This window comes from Eretmochelys imbricata, chromosome 6, assembly GCF_965152235.1.
Source record: "Eretmochelys imbricata isolate rEreImb1 chromosome 6, rEreImb1.hap1, whole genome shotgun sequence".
In the NCBI taxonomy this organism is placed as follows: Eukaryota; Metazoa; Chordata; order Testudines; family Cheloniidae; genus Eretmochelys; species Eretmochelys imbricata.
Window position 1 is genome coordinate 49,384,406 of NC_135577.1, and position 17,294 is coordinate 49,401,699.

Sequence of the window (17,294 nt, forward strand, 5' to 3'; positions counted from 1 at the left end):
TCACTGATGCTTCATGAAACATATCCTATTTAGAAATACTTCTTCACTTATATAATTTATTGTTACTTATTTTTACCTGTTCTCTATTATTAGAGAAATTTGTACATACACAAGATCTCTGCATCTTAAGAGGTTATCTGGGATGGCTGTTTATTTGTTAGGTTTCAGAGTAGCCTCCGTGTTAGTTTGTATTCGCAAAAAGAAAAGGAGTACTTGTGGCACCTTAGAGACTAATCAATTTATTTGAGCATAAGCTTTTGTGAGCTACAGCTCACTTCATCGGATGCATTCAGTGAATCCACTGAAGCTCACGAAAGCTTATGCTCAAATAAATGTGTTAGTCTCTAAGGTGCCACAAGTACTCCTTTTCTTTTTGTTTATTTGTTATTTCCCACCTCAATATCTTAAAGTCACCATCTTCAATCTTATTTTTAATTGATATTTGAGAGCTTTTGCTGCTCACTGAACTTCATTTTCTTTTAATTGGCACTAACCTCTTGTGTCAGATCTTCTGGTTTGGTAAGTTTGCTTTCAGTGCAGTAACCAAAGGAGGACAGATATGTCATTCAAGCCATCTTTCCACTCCCTCAATCTTGGGACCAGCTGCTGGGTTTGCTTAGCCGGTGGCATTACTAAGTGGGCTTCTCTAAGTCACACCATTAGGAAACCCTCTACTGACAATTCTAGTAGCTGTGGATCACCAAAGCACATGGCACATACCCCTGCAAGGAGTGATGGCACAGAACTACCTATGTTAGTTTTACACCACTTAGGGATTCCCTTATGCCAGGGAAATCCCAGCCCCATTCCAAGCCCTTTGCACCACTCATGCATCACAAAGGGGATGAAACTAGGGCTCAGAATGTGACCCACCATCTGCAGCCTATATGCATCTCTCCATCAGATTTATATTTCCTGAAACAAAGGGGCTGCTACAAAGGGACTGTGCTACTCTTTGAAATGCTGCTGGCAAGTTGTCTTGCATGTGGGAAAGTAACAAGAGTGTTGGGAGCTTTGGTACCACTGAAATATTTAAATATTATATATGGTGACGCCCATAATTCAACATTTTCTGTGGTGAAACACAACAGAAATGATTGCAGGATAAATGTTATTCCATATTCTGAGCCAGACTCTCGAGGTTTGTTTTATTTATATCACATGTGGCTGGGAGAAATAATTCTATGAAGCCTCACGCAGTATATTTCCTTTTTACCTTGCCAACATATCCTAATGAAATCAATGACGGAAGACTTTTCTCAGTACTAAAGATTTGCTTTTAACCACTCAGCACTCAAAAATCAGTAACAATTATTAATCTGTCCTGAAACTGCAGGTACAACCTGCTGGCAACAGATGGTGTGAATAGCAAGCCAGAAGTGACCATTTTTGATATTCAATAGATTAAGAAAACTCAGTTCTATAATCTGATCTAACATCTTGTGACCAAGGATCTAAGGTATTGATTGGTTATATTATAGAATGAGGACTTAAACCTGTAGTTTCTTCCACAGGGCTGGATTCTGTGAGCCTCCAGAATGGGGTAAGCTTCAGCACCTTGAAGAATCAGGACCACATAGAACATCCACTAACGTAATTACTGACTGAGTGGCTGCATTATTGGGCTCTTATTTAGGGTCTGATCTTGCAGTGCACTGAGAAGCACAGCTCACAGGATTCAGATCAAAGGCACTTAGCACCCTTGCAGCAGATAACAGAGAACTAGTGAGAGGGAACGGTCCATTAAGATGCTCTGACCAGGGATGGAATAGATTTTATATAGACTTTAAGATATATATATAAAATAAACAGTCAAAAAGAATTTTCATCCATCGTTTACTATGGGTAAATCATGAGGATTACGAAGGGGGCCCAGAATGTATTATTTTGCAAAGGAACATAGAATTTAACTATTTCTCATTAGAGATGGACCAAAATCAAAACCATAAGCTCAAGCTCTCCCAAACTATAGAAAAGTTTGGGTCAAAATTTTAGATTTTGGGTCCCTTGCTACTTCCTGTTTCTAACCCTGCTACCTAGATTTAATTACCAGAAACTGAAAAAATATCTGTATCGGACAGTTAGTGTACAGAGCCAATGAGATTCACAGTGTGTCAAGCCAGAAATAGCCATCCAACTGCATGTTTTTGCATTAGTAGCTTCCTTTGCAAGATATCTGGGAAGCATGCACTTACTAAGCAAAGGCAGTGGATAAAAGGGCCTATGATGTAGTGTACACCTGCAAATCTGATTTTTTTGTGCGTATAAAAACGTGGATGTGCAAAACAGGAGATGCAATTTTAGCAACCACATATTTTTTTAATGGCCTTTACCTGTATAGACACCAGGCCATGGAGGGTCAGGGACTCTGCACCCACAGAACCCAACTCTGATCCAGGCCTTTCAAGCTCTGCTTCTTCTGTCCCGTCAGCAATTGTTTTCTCCCAGCCTACTGTGGCACCTCTGCTCCTTTACTCCTACACAAACACATACAGAAACCACTGTCCATGTTCAGGAAGTCCCCTGACATTAAAGCATGTGGGAAAGCTCTTCCAGGATGAACGACAGCAGCTAAAGACCTCAGGCCAGAGTGCAAAGGCCAGTGCACGGCAGGAGAGCATTGAAAGGACATTAATTTTTCTGAATAAGGGAAAACGAGTTCTCCCCTGTGTGTTTCTCCTCAGTTCAAACCCTTGAGACCACAAAGACAGGATTTCTGGTGGTGGGAGAGAGGAAAACTGTGGAAAAGTTTAGCCAGCTAGATGAATGCAACATTAGTTTATAATGCTGCCCTGTACCACTGTAATATTGAAGATGTGACAACCGGCAAGGAAGGGGTCAATGAGGAATCAATCATTCACTTAAATGTTTCTTAACCCTCCAGAAAAAATTTCTACACCCACAAATACAGTGGGATAAATGTATAATGAGTAAGCGACTTGAGCACAGGTCAGAGAACGAGGCATTACTATCCCTAGATTTGACACTGGCTGCCTTTTAGCTTTGGGTAGCTCCCACATTGTGAACCTCAGATTCCATCCATAAAAAGGGAATGCTATTTACTTGTGTAATTGGGATGTGAGAGATTTAATTAGCTAATGTTTGTAAAGCACTTTGAAGATTAGGATGCCTGGCTTCTTAACATTTATTTCTGGCTTTCCCACGCTTTTAAAATAAAACACTAAACAGAAATGAAGAAACATGTAAAATGCCTACCCATGCACACACGATAGCAAGTGTTGACCCAAGGTATGTCCCTATGTGTTCCATATCACAGCCTAATGTGCTAACACTATACACCATTTACATGCTATCCCAGAAATATAGGTTTGAGAGCCTGAGAATTTTCCCAGTGTATCACAATTACAAAAACACCTGCTCTCAATAACCTGAGCTGGTCTCCCGTAAAAATTCACAATGTTTAATAGTCCCCAGCATTTCCTGTTTCTAACAGAGATCAGTCTGAATCAAGACTCTGCAGCCAAATGTCCCCAAACTTGAGCAGAATTTGAAATCCAAACAAGTTTCTACGAGCTGGAATTTATATATGATCCCTATCTTTATTTCAGAGCTTACCAAAATGCCATGGGGGCTGATCATCACACTCTTGCAATGCTCATTAAGTTTCAATGTATATTCTTTTCCTTGGCTGTTCAGGCCCTCCATTGGAACAACTCTGAATGTTGGTGTGTTTGAAATCACAGGATCTGCATTTTGTGGCTTGAGTGCATCTCTGATGTCTGACCTCTGTAGTGTGAAGTCTTTGTTGTTGCAACAGGACTGTATTGAGTGTAAATCTTGAAAGGGCCATCGAAACCTCTTTAATGAAACTGTTTTCATTTTGAGGTGGCACAACATGGTTCACAAGGACCACTTACCATCAGCATGGGCAATGAAAACTACAGAAAATATTTTTTAATATTGGGGACATATTCTCCATCACACTTCAACTGCAAGTCTCTCTTTATCTCACTCCCTTGTAACAGGATGGCCCCACGCTAATGAAGGTATGAATTTTGGCATCAGTCACAGCTGGCTTAATGGTGGGAGGTCAGTGATACACCCACAGGGCTAACATACCCATATTCTTCCAGAAAATAGTTTCAGTGCCTGTATATGAAATAGTGTCCAAAATATTTGGGGTTCCAAAGAGGATGGCTCTAGACTGTTCTCAGTGGTGGAAGAGGACAGGACAAGGAGTAATGGTCTCAAGTTGCAGTGGGGGAGGTTTAGGTTGGATATTAGGAAAAACTTTCTCACAGGAGGGTGGTGAAACACTGGAATGTGTTACCTAGGGAGGTGTTGGAATCTCCTTCCCTAGAAGTTTTTAAGGTCAGGCTTGACAAAGCCCTGGCTGGGATGATTTAGTCGGGGATCGGTCCTGCTTTGAGCAGGGGGTTGGACTAGATGACCTCCTGAGGTCCCTTCCAACCCTGATATTCTGTGATTCTATGATTCTATATCACCCAGCACTTGCACCACAGCAAAGCAATTATCTCACACAGGAGACCAATCACAGGGGCTGTGACCAGAGAGTCATCAAAGTAAACTCTAAAAAGGAAACCGAAAACTAAAAGTAAAGATTGCCTGAAACCAGTTTCTGCTAGAACTGTTCTGTTTTTGATCAAGGTTTGTCATGCTCGTCTTCGCCATATTGTATCTAGAATCTATATTATTTTCGGTTGAGATCTTCAGATCCAACTAGGGGATTTACATATGTAATTCCCATTGGGAGTTGTGCATCTACATGCCCTATGTGGTTTTGAAAAATGTCAGCTTTCATGCACTGGCAGTAGCTCCTTTTGTAAAAGGTCTGCTAAAGAATAGTAGGAAAACAAGAGAGAAACCTAATAAAATCTGTTTTCCAAATGTTGACTGCTCTGGAAGTTGCTGAGCATTCTCATCTCTGATTGATTCCTGTCTCTGCCTTCAAGACTCGCCAGAACTGTGCAACTCCATTCTTATCTGCTCTTGTCTCTTATGTCCTCGCCCCTTGTCTCCTCCAGAGCTGAGGATGCTCAGCATCTCACAGGACTGGGACCAGAATCATTTTAATCTCTTTTGTACAGCATATATATAATACTTATCACTTATATTGCACTCTGCATCTTGTAAGTGTTGGACAAACATTAACTAATTACAACATCGCGGCAAATATTATCATCCCTATTTTCCAGATGGGGAGAATCAGACATAGGTCCAAATTCACACTTGGTATAAGAGGATGTAGCTCCATTGACTTTCACTAGGTCTGAATTTGGCTGATAGAGAGGTTAAATGACTTGTCCAAAGCCATCGAGTGAATCACTGGCAGCATCAAGATTTAAATTTCAGGTGTTCTTTCTCCCAGACCTTTGCTCTGTCCACAGGACTTTACTGCCTCTCTCTGAAATAATGTTTCCCATGTTTTCTCAGAGCAGAGAGCTTTCCTTTCCAAGCTAACATTTAAAAATGCAAAATCCAAAACTGAATAAGCCGTTCAGACTCTCACAGGGAAAATCTCCAATGCTATCAGTAAAAGAAAATGAAACATCTAACAGATCCAGGTGCTGCCCCATCTTTCCCAAGCAAAATTCTGCAAATATAAGCAGCCAGTGCCAATAAATACCTCTCGCTCTGTAATGCAGTGTGGGGCCCACAACTGGAAGTGAACACATCCTTGGAGCAAGTAATTCTGATTTGAGCTTAGCAGAGATGAAAGGCAGTCAAGCCAATCAGTGATGACTTATGAGCACCAAGGGAGGAAGTCAGTCAGCCATAAGCAATTTTTTGCTGTTTAGATGCTACTAATGAAACACTATAAAAGCGGAAACAAAGGGCTGGAGAATTGGAAATCATGTCTTGGGGTGTTTGGGTGTTTTACTGTGTTTCAGGTTAGTATGAGATATTTTAAAACTTTGCTTTTATATAAAGAAAAAGGTTTTCTTTTTTAAATACTCTGAGCTCAATCCTACAAGGTGCCGAGTGACTCCTGGGACATTTAGATCAACCTAACTCTAGTTTCAAATCACTGGGAGTTGAGAGTGCTCAACATTTTGCATGATTTAGCTCAATATCTCACCCAAAATTTTGATGCAGGTTGTCAAGGTTCCTCCCCCACTCTGAACTCTAGGGTACAGATGTGGGGACCTGCATGAAAAACCTCCTAAGCTTATCTTTACCAGCTTAGGTCAAAACTTCCCCAAGGTACAAAGTATTCCACCCGTGGTCCTTGGAATGGCCGCTACCACCACCAAACTAATACTGGTTACTGGGGAAGAGCTGTTTGGACGCGTCTTTCCCCCCAGAATACTTCCCAAAACCTTGCACCCCACTTCCTGGACAAGGTTTGGTAAAAAAGCCTCACCAATTTGCCTAGGTGACTACAGACCCAGACCCTTGGATCTTAAGAACAATGAACAATCCTCCCAACACTTGCACCCCCCCTTTCCTGGGAAATGTTGGATAAAAAGCCTCACCAATTTGCATAGGTGACCACAGACCCAAACCCTTGGATCTGAGAACAATGAAAAAGCATTCAGTTTTTTACAAGAAGACTTTTAATAGAAAATAGAAGTAAATAGAAATAAAGAAATCCCCCCTGTAAAATCAGGATGGTAGATATCTTACAGGGTAAATAGATTCAAAAAACATAGAGAACCCCTCTAGGCAAAACCTTAAGTTACAAAAAAGATACACAGACAGAAATAGTTATTCTATTCAGCACAATTCTTTTCTCAGCCATTTAAAGAAATCATCATCTAACACATACCTAGCTAGATTACTTACTAAAAGTTCTAAGACTCCATTCCTGGTCTATCCCTGGCCAAGCACAGCATACAGACAGACACAGACCCTTTGTTTCTCTCCCTCCTCCCAGCTTTTGAAAGTATCTTGTCCCCTCATTGGTCATTTTGGTCAGGTGCCAGCGAGGTTACCTTTAGCTTCTTAACCCTTTACAGGTGAGAGGAGCTTTCCCCTGGCCAGGAGGGATTTCAAAGGGGTTTACCCTTCCCTTTATATTTATGACACAGGTTAAATGGAATAATGCTACAAGCATTCAGCTGCTTTTATTGTTTCAGTGCCTAATCCTGGAATGTGTGTGGAGCATTTTCAGAACCTATCAACTTCAAAAGGAGCAAAGGGTGCTTAGCCCTTCCCAGGAAACTCTCAGTACTTCCCAGGACTATTAGTCTGGGACTATGTGTAATTCCATGGGCAAGTTAATGATAGAAAGGTAAGGGAGATCTCATTTGATTCATAAAAATCTATGGAATTGTAATGTCAATGGTGTCACCCTCTGCGTGTGTCGTCGTCTCCCCTCCCCCCCCAAGCTCCCACAATTAGGTTCTCCAGATGGTGGAAATTTTGATAATACAATTGTATTAGAAATGCATTGAGTTGGGTGTAATTTGAAAGCCTGTTCTCCCACAAACACAATGGTACCAAACATGACAAACCTAGAGATACACATTGAAGAAAATGTTTAAAAAACAACTTATTTTAATTATCCTTTAGCAAAGCAGCCTTCCCAAAGTTATACTATGGCCCTCAAATGACAGTGCTGTGTGATCAGTTAAGGCTCAGAACTGGATTAATTCTTTTAATGTTACGAGTTACTATAAATGAAAGGAGTGCTTCCAGGGGATTTGCCATCATTGGCAAAAAAAGAAGCGGTTCAGTAGTATTAATTCTCAGCTGTGTTTATTATGCCAAAAGAGTTGAAATGAGGCAATGGGTTACAACATCAGCATCCAGCCAGAAATTACTAAAATCCATCTGCAAATGGTATGCACATAGTTACATAACATACATTACATAACATAACTAACTACAATCCCCAAATAATTTATTACAAAATCCTTGTTTTTACTTTGGTCTTGATCATTTTTAAGCATCAATGGGGAGATGAAAACTACCAGCTAGTAGCTGAATCTTTGGCAAATAAAGGACCTTATGGTTAAACATAATGCCTGGAGGCAGCTTACATGCTATAAGAAGTGTACCCATAAACTGAATTTGGCAAGGTTGGAGAGGAAGTACATCGAGCATCAGGAAAAAGCTGAAGATGCTGGGACACATGTCTGCTGTGTATGAGACTCAGTTTATACTAGGTGCTATGGCATGCATTTCAAGAAGAACACCTGCTTCTTCTGTAGTAAGCCAGAATCCAGAAGGCATCCATTAAGCACAGTTTCAACATGTGAGACAGGTGTGATATAGTCACTCTTAGTGAGAACGTTGTGTGGAAAATAAAGTGGGTACATTGACACAAAAGACGCCCATGTATCACATTGAGTGCTACAGCAAGAATGTATGTAATGTGTTGCATCAAAAGGTAAAAGCAACAGAAACAAATCCTGATTTTATACTGCAAACTGCAACTCTGCTGGAATTCATGAGTTGCCTTGCCTAGGCTGTAATAGGTGAGAAAGTTGTGGGGATGGCCGATGCAGAGACTAATTACTGAGAAATGTGTGCTTTGAACAGCATTGAGGAACAACTGCTTAGCAGAAAGGCTCGAAAAGCACTTATTGAAGATGAACTGTGGGGTATGGATGTAGTTTTTAGCAATCCTATCTGCAAAAATCATAGAATCATAGAATATCAGGGTTGGAAGGGACCTCAGGAGGTCATCTAGTCCAACCTCCTGCTCAAAGCAGGACCAATCCCTAATTTTTGCCCTGATCCCTAAATGGCCCCCTCAAGGATTGAACTCACAACCCTGGGTATAGCAGGCCAATGCTCAAACCACTGAGCTATATCCTTAAATGCTGCAAAAGACATGGCGGGATCAAAAATGGAAGAAAGTGCTGTTGGCAACAGTAATATGAAGACTCTGTTTACAGGCCTGTTCAACAGCTAATAGTGTCCCATGATGATCTTTGTGAATGGTGGAGTCTATATCCTGGTGAACTGCACATATTCTTCACACCTATATGTGCTACGGCTCCTTGGTTGATGGCACTGGAATTCCTGAGATGTGGGGAATGCAGTACTGTGAACCAAATGCTTGCAGGGAAAAGTTGTGCTGCACTATAGAAGCACACCTCCGAACTCTTCTTGCCCTTCAAAAATGCTACTTAGATAACCTCTTTGAAAAACACTGATGTGTTTGAAAATGCATTTGAGGTAATTTCCCAAAGTGTACAGGACTTGTGAGAGCAGTTCCACCCCTCCAGTGTACATTCTGCTTTCCATTACATATTGCATATGATTGATAAAAACTCTGTGCACAGTATTTTAAAATTCCGTGAAATTCTCACATTTTATTTGTCAAGAAAGAAACATGGAGGCTCCAGTATGGCAGTGGGGAGCACAGGCCACAGGCAGCACAGAGCTGGGAGATCACCCTGCAGCCCGACCCCATCGGTACACAGACTCATCAGTGTGCTTGCACCAGAACGCAGCCAGTTTTCCACACCCTTCCAAGATGTAACACTATTGGAAGGCTGGCTGGAAAGACCCAACTATCTTACTGGAAGGCATTTGATTCAACCTCCAAAAACTCTCTCCTCACTCTGAAGGCGCTCGGATGGCAGAGACAATGACTGAAAAAGTCACAAATGCACTGGAGATGTTCATATGCCAAGTTTACCATTTTAAGTCCAGCCTTATGACACTTCTAAAGTTATATTGGTGGATGTTTTCCAAGAAGCAGACAAACAGAGAAAAATTGCAAATGACAAGGGGTGCATTTATATTGTCTATCAGGAGGACAAATGATCAAACAGTGGAATGGCTCCAGGATGATCATGCACATCCCAGACTCCCCTCCTCTGTTGGGCATGGATGAATCTTGAAGGATGGACTGATCACACCAGTGAAATACCATGTGCTCCTGAATCAGTCCTTCAGCTAAGCAAATGCTCACGTGCAAAGACCAGGTGCTCACCATCCTGCAAATATTTGGTCAGCAGCCTGCCTTGTACGGAGATATGTGAAGTGTAGCATGGACACATGACAACGTGTCTAGTAGTTAGGGCTGCCAACTTTCTAACCGAACAAAACCGAACACCTTGCCCCACCCCTTCTCCAAGGTCCTACCCTGCTCACTCCATCCCCTGTCACGCGCTCTCCCCCACCCTCATTCACTTGCTTATTTTCACCCGGAGGATCCCTTTTTGACCGTATGTGGTCCTCTAGACAGAGATGACATTTCTAGTGACTTTGATGAATACATGTATTCAGTCCTACATGTGAAGATAACCTCCCTAGAATTACCAAAAATCAATGTCTTTTTTTATATAAGCAATGAATCCCTGTGTTAAAGCATAATTTTAAAACAGTTGTTTTTTGAAACATTTTCTCGAATATATATCCATGTAATTGTCCTAGGTTTGTCATGTTTGGTACCATGGTGTTGGTGGGAGAAAGACTTTCAAATGGTGCCCAAATCAACCCATTTCTGATTAAACTGTATTATAAAAATTTCCATCAACTGTGGAAGAGCTGGGAGGTTGGAAGTGGGGGGGAGGGGAATAAATCCCCCCTGCCATGCCATAAAGGCTGACATCATTGAAATTATGATTCTGTAGAGTTTTATAAAGCAAATAATTGCCTCGCTTGCCCTGCTGTCACAAACTTACCCATGGAATGAGATTTTACTACATTATGTTCCCTTTGCTCATATCCCAGAATCAGGCCGGGGCAGATACATATATTCTCTACATAGCAGATATATATATATATATATATATAACTGTCTAATACTTCAGGGGACAGCTCCTCCATTGTCATGTTGAGGTATGACTGTTTACACCAGCTGAGGATCTGTCCCCAGGTATGTTACTTTGAGGCATGATCCTTCCCCACTGAAATAAATGAGAGGAAGCCATTTGTTTTAGGGGAAACAGAAAAGAGGACTTAAACTATAAGCAAGAAAATAAATCCATTAGTGATATGAGGATCTCAGTTATTCGATTTTCTATTTAAATTCTTATAAAAGTACAACCACCCAGGTTTCAAAATTGAAATGGGTGTGTGCGTGTGTGTATGGAATTTTTAAGCTGCACCTCAGATTTATTCTATTGTTAGCATTTGTGTGATTTGATTTGTAAAAAGAGATTAATATGAAACTGGAGAAAAATTGGACAAGCACAAAAGAAAGCTTTGAGAAAGTCAAAAAGGGGATAACATATATAATACTCTGCCAGAAAAACTCTTTTGATATGATTGATGTGCCCCTGTCTAGTCGCAATTAGCACTATTCTGTATAATTCCAATAGGAATCCAGACACAGTAAATGGTAAATAATAAGAAATCTGTTTTTTATTTTGGATGCTTGAAGCAGTTTCTTAATTTTCTCTAACATGCTACTGTGAAAAGCCTACTGGGTTTTCATATACTTTTCTTCAGGGTATGTCTACACTGCAATTACATATCCACATTCAGCAGGATTTGGTTGCATATTTACATGATGCAATTTACTGAAACTGAATTAGGCTGAGTGATTCTGTAATACACCCTTAACATGAACTTTTCTAGTTGATTACAAATGAGAAAAATATCTCAAATGTTATATTCTGGCGTTATTTTATTGAGTGTGCAGGGTAGTGCAGCAACAGCTTCAATTCTAAGCACTGACCCTGATAAGAAATTACCTCAATTGCAGAAGACAATAACAAAGATAGTGTCTAACCTGCACCCACAAAATTTGAGCATGAGCCTGTTGCACACACAAAACCGCATTTGCATGTATAACACAACTGATTGCTCACATAAGTACCTGTTTGCAGAAACACACATGAAAGAACATTTTGTTCATGGGTTAAACACCATGGATATATTGGGTATAGCACAAGCATATTTTGCAGGTTCTATTTGGCCCATAGAATAGAAATTTATGAATCCAGACAAAGGTTGGGAAAACAACATCAGAATGTGAGGGCTTGTCTACATAGAGACTTTGTGCACAGCAAACTAGGGTGTTACTCTACAGTTCTCTAGAGTGCAGTGCACTAACTGGGTTGTGGACCCTCGTACCATACACTAAAAGTTTTGTAATGTGTTTTGACATACTTCTGTTGGTGTGTGGCAAGCTCATGTGCTGTAGATTCACACCCCAGTTTGATATGCACTAAGCCTCCACATAGACAAGATGGAGGAAAAAGGTTACAAAAAAAAAACTCCTGAAGATTTTGTGCCTGATCCACCTTACCCTCTGCACCCTTTATAAATTGATGGCCCACATCATCATAATATGAATCTCCCCGTGTAGACAAGCCCAGAATGTTCTAATGGAAATTCCAATTGTGAAATGAGTTTCTTACTTGTAAAAAGAAAAGGAGTACTTGTGGCATCTTAGAGACTAACCAACGAAATATGTACCTGTTCTTGTTTATCCTGGTGCTGAACTCATTGGGGGTGGAATAGAATCTTGTCTATTGAGATTACAAGCCTTTCAGGCTACATCTGCACTGCAATTACATATCCGCAGCTGGCCCAGGCCATCTGATTTGGGCTCATGGGGCTCAGGATAAGGGGGTGTTTAATTGAAGTATGGACATTCGAGCTTGGGCTGAAGCCCAGGTTCTGGGGCCCTGTGAGATGGGAGGGTCCCAGAACTCAGGCTCCAGCCCGATCACAAATGGCTACACTGCAATTAAACAACCTCTTAGCCCAGGCCCCGCAAGCTCGAGTCACCTGGCATGGGCCAACTGTTGGGTTTTTAATTGTAGTGTAGACATTCCCTCAGAGTGACTGTCTCTGTGTGCATGTACAGTGCCTAGCACTGGAGCCGTAGTGTGACCTAGGGCCTCTAGGCACTTCTATAATAATAATAATAGTAGTAGTCCATTGTCACTATCATGTCAAGATACCATGTTGTCAATGGAATAGATAGTGGTTTCTTGTTGCTACATAAATACTGAGGCAAACATTGGGAAGTTTATTTTGAAATCAAAAGATTTAATTGGTCCTGTGACAACATTCTACTACAATGATTATTTCTGTCGTAATAAATGACTGGTTTAGATTGAAACTTTCCATTTCATGTTGTGAAATAGAGAAACTGATACACACTGTGAACTGCTGCATTTTGATTAGCGTTGTTATATGACAAACTCGTTGGATGTTAGAGTCTATCACAGAGTCCCTTATGCGTAAAAGTCCAAGGGTTTTTTTTTTGTTTTGGGGGGGTTTGTTTTAACAATTGTTCTTGACAGAGTATTGGACTGGGGCTCAGGAAACCTGGATTCTATTCCCAGCTCTGCCTCTAACCTGCTATATGACCCATCATAAGTACCTCAGTTTTCTCCATATGTAAAATGGAAATAATGATATTTACCATCCTTTGTAAAGTGCTTTGAGGGCTATGTTATTATTAATAATAATAGCAGTATTAAGAATGAGCCAATTCCTAGCTGTCAAAAAGTTTACATTTGTAACTTTTATCAGTGAAAAATGGTCAACCATCCAACAATCTGGTTCTTTGGCACAGATTCCATTTGCTAGAATAAGGAATAGACCAACAGTATATCTTAAGAAATATATGGTTGGAAACATTGCTTTTATGTTTTCCATATTTTGTTATTTTTGCCTCAAATCACTGTTCAGTTCAATGTGATCTGACATGGCTGAGTAGTGAACCCCCCTCCCCACTCCTCCCAAGCAGTGTTTATTATGGAAACCCACAAATTTAACCTAACTTAGAGCAGTTCTTCCAGCAGTGATATAATTACAGTAGATATTGTTGCAATAAACCAGATGTTCCTGTATTGGAATGAAAGCATTTTCCCCCCGCATTTCATTTGTTACATTGCCTCTTTTCAAGTCTCACATCAACTGTTCAGAAAACTCTTTCTTGGTTGAGTTTAGTTTACAAATTCTTGCAACATGAGCTCTGATAGTTTAAAAGAGTGTAAAACTGTCATACTTTGAGTTTTCATAGCTTTCGTTGAAAAGCAAAACAAAAATCACTTTTCAATTTCACTATTTTTTGCCATGAACGAAAGGCAATTTTTGTCAATGAATATATTTCCTGATTGACAAAAAGGATACTTTGAGATGTATATCTTACCTTTTAGCTTGAATTATTGCATTGCCATCTTCTTCCAAAATCTTAGATTCCATATAAAAGTTAAAATCCTGCCCACTGAAGTCAATGGATGTTTTGCTACTGATTTCAGGGGGGACAGGACTTTACCCCAATCCTTTACATTTGTTTTAAGAAAATTAAGTTCTTCTGAAATATAGGCAGCTTTGGAAAATGGAATCCTCTTTTTTATCCACATAGCAGATGTGCGTGAGTATCCCAACATTAACTCCACCAGAATTCTTCAACCATGCTCTAAAGTGACTATATTTAGCGGAAGGTAGCTCAGTCTCCATGACCAAGCAATCTTTGGCCTGTCTAGTGAGGCAGTTATGGTGCTGTTTGTGATATAGACAGTTGCCACTTAGGAACTGGATTGATACAACCAATTTATTTCATATATTCTAAGCTACTCAATAGACTATTTAGAAGTTAGGACTTTTTTACCCTGGGAAATGTCACCGTTATAACAGGTGTTGTTAAACATAAATTAGCATTCAATGTAGACAAGAACTGTCATGTTTAAAATCCTGTCAGACTATTAACTTGAATTAATTAGCCCAGGAACATCTAATATAATTTTAAACATAAAAATATGTAAAGATGGTTAACACTGTGTTAGTTAACATTTGTTATAACACAACAACATCATTTTCCAGTCTAGACCAGCCCTAGTGGCTAAGGCTCTTTTTTTCTGCACTGAAACTGGCCATATTTGAACCAGTGACTCAGAAATGAAAGTTGTTGTATGCACTCCTACCTCCTAAGCTTCTTGATCTACTTTCACTGAAGTAGTAAGTGAAAATTGCTAATAGGACTAATGGATATGAAAAGTCAAGGAGAATGTTCAATGGATTGCTTTATTATATCTAACATGCCATATAATAGTACGATAAAGAAACATAAAACAAACTGAAAAACTTGTTTACTTACTATATGTGTTCCCATAAAAATACAGAGTGGCAATAACAAAATATCTTATCAAATATCTGAGCACTTTTTGGCAGTCTCCTAAAACCTTTATAGCATTCACGGTTGTATGTGATATCATTTTTTCAACTTGCTAGCATTAGTCTACCAGGCTGACCTAATCCACAGTGTAACTGTCATGAAATCAGTGGACTTACATCAGGAATGAATTTACCCTAACGAAACGGTCAGCTAAATTTATACTTTGTAAAATGTAAATGTTTCCCATCAAGGAGATTTTACAGGACTTTGAAACGTCATGTAGTTTTTCACTGATGTGGTAGAGGATGTAGACATTGTTGGCCTGATTTTACATAAATCTTTGAAAATGGTCCATGAAATATTTGAGGAAACCCAAGAGGCACCCACACATTTGGAAGGAGATTATAAAACAGCTCTATTATGCAGCCACAGTCAGCTCCCCACTTGAAAAAGGAACTGTATCGATTTCACATTTTTGCCTTCCTAATGAGAATGTGTTAGAGTTAAAATAAATAAATAAATAGGTAGATAAAATTCATGTTCATGAAGTCTTGACATCCTTTCCATCACAGGGTTGGGAGGCCCTTATGTTTCCTCCTATGGCCATGTTATGCCCTTTGAATATTTCCACCACCCACACTTTGTTCTCTCTAAACTTTCCTCACCCACTCATTATTGCTGCTGTGCAAATCCTCCATTACAAAACCCCAAACCAGAGAGCCACCTTTATAGCTTTGTTAAAAACTTTAGGTGCTGCTGAGGTTGATGGTAATGCTTGCAGATTACCTTTTGATTGATCCTCCTGACCCAATTTCAGCAAATTTGAGCCCAACTCCAAATGAATATGAACTGATTTATGGTTAGTACAGCAACTTTTTTGAAATTCATTGGCAGAATTTCATGTCTCACTGAGGTTCACTGAGTTGTAACCTCTTATGTTCTGGGAAATCAAAGAAAGTATTTGCATAAACCCCTGAACAGGGAATAATGATAGTAATAGTAATAATTAATAATAATCATTTCCAAAATGTGCTAGGTTGCTTTTCAAACATGGCCCCTGCCCTCAAGAATCTAAATAAATAGCTATATAGATAAATAAATAAAGGTCTGAGTTTCTCTCAGCTCTTTAACATGTTACTTTCCCAAAACATAACTGTGCCATGCATCTGCTGATAACATTCATTTGTTTAGCACTTTATGCTTCATCTGCCTCTTAGATTAGACTTTGACTCCTGCAAGCAATGGGACAAAGCAAACTGTTACCTTGAGTTTTAAAGGACTGCGAAATTATGCCATTTGTCTGTATAAATGAAAACAGAAATCCAGAGCTGGATTTAATATACCCCAAATTTTGGTCGTATTCAGATCTGGGTTTTTTGTTTGGCCCATTAAAAAGATAGGGACCGTTTGCAAAAGTTGGGTCTGGATCCAAGTTTGGATTTTGAATCTCCAGAGAGTTGGATCTGAGGTTTTGGTTCAGGCCCATCTCTAAATAAAAATAATATAAACCATACTATACAGATCTCATCCTGCTTCCATTCAAGTCAGTTGCCACTGACTGTAGTGGGAACAGGATCAAGCCCCATGTGAGAATCAATCCACTCGTTCATTTTTCAAAACTATTGGACAATTTCCTCTGTCTAAATTATAGTGACTGAAGATGTAGACAAGTGTGGAATGAGGAAAGCAGTTTTAGACAGAAGTCCATTTAAAAGGCTGCATGTCCTCTTTGCCAGCTGGGATCATGCAGTCAGTCCCTTTTGCTAACTTTAATTCCAAAAGGAAGTTCAAACTATTTAATGTTTGAGTGCCAAACCCACAGCTCTTAAGGTCCAAATTATATTACTAACAAAAAGAACATTATAAGCTCCAATTTATAACACGCAAAGTTCCTTTTAATCATCAAAACAATCTTATTATTGTTGCACAATAGTGAATGAGTTGCTGCAAAAGATTCTAGACAGTGCACAAGATCATGGTTGTTGATCTCAAGACCCTTGATTCCTGCTAATTGACTAAATATGAAGTTAGCCAAATTCCTGAGGATTTTTTTAGTATATTTGATAATTTTATCATCTTGAGATGAATTAAACTATTTTTGAAATGCTGGAATGTGTATATTTACCCAAATATCATGAAAATGACAGTGGACGTGGCTGGAGGTAATGGCTGTAAATCCCAAGTGTCTGAACTAACATCTGTTACACCAGTGTAAGTCCTAAGTGATTCCACTGAAAACAGAATTTAGTTAAATTACTCTAGATTGACTTCAGTGGGGTCATTCTGGGTTTAGAGCCCTATTAACTAAACTACTGATGGAAGATGAGGA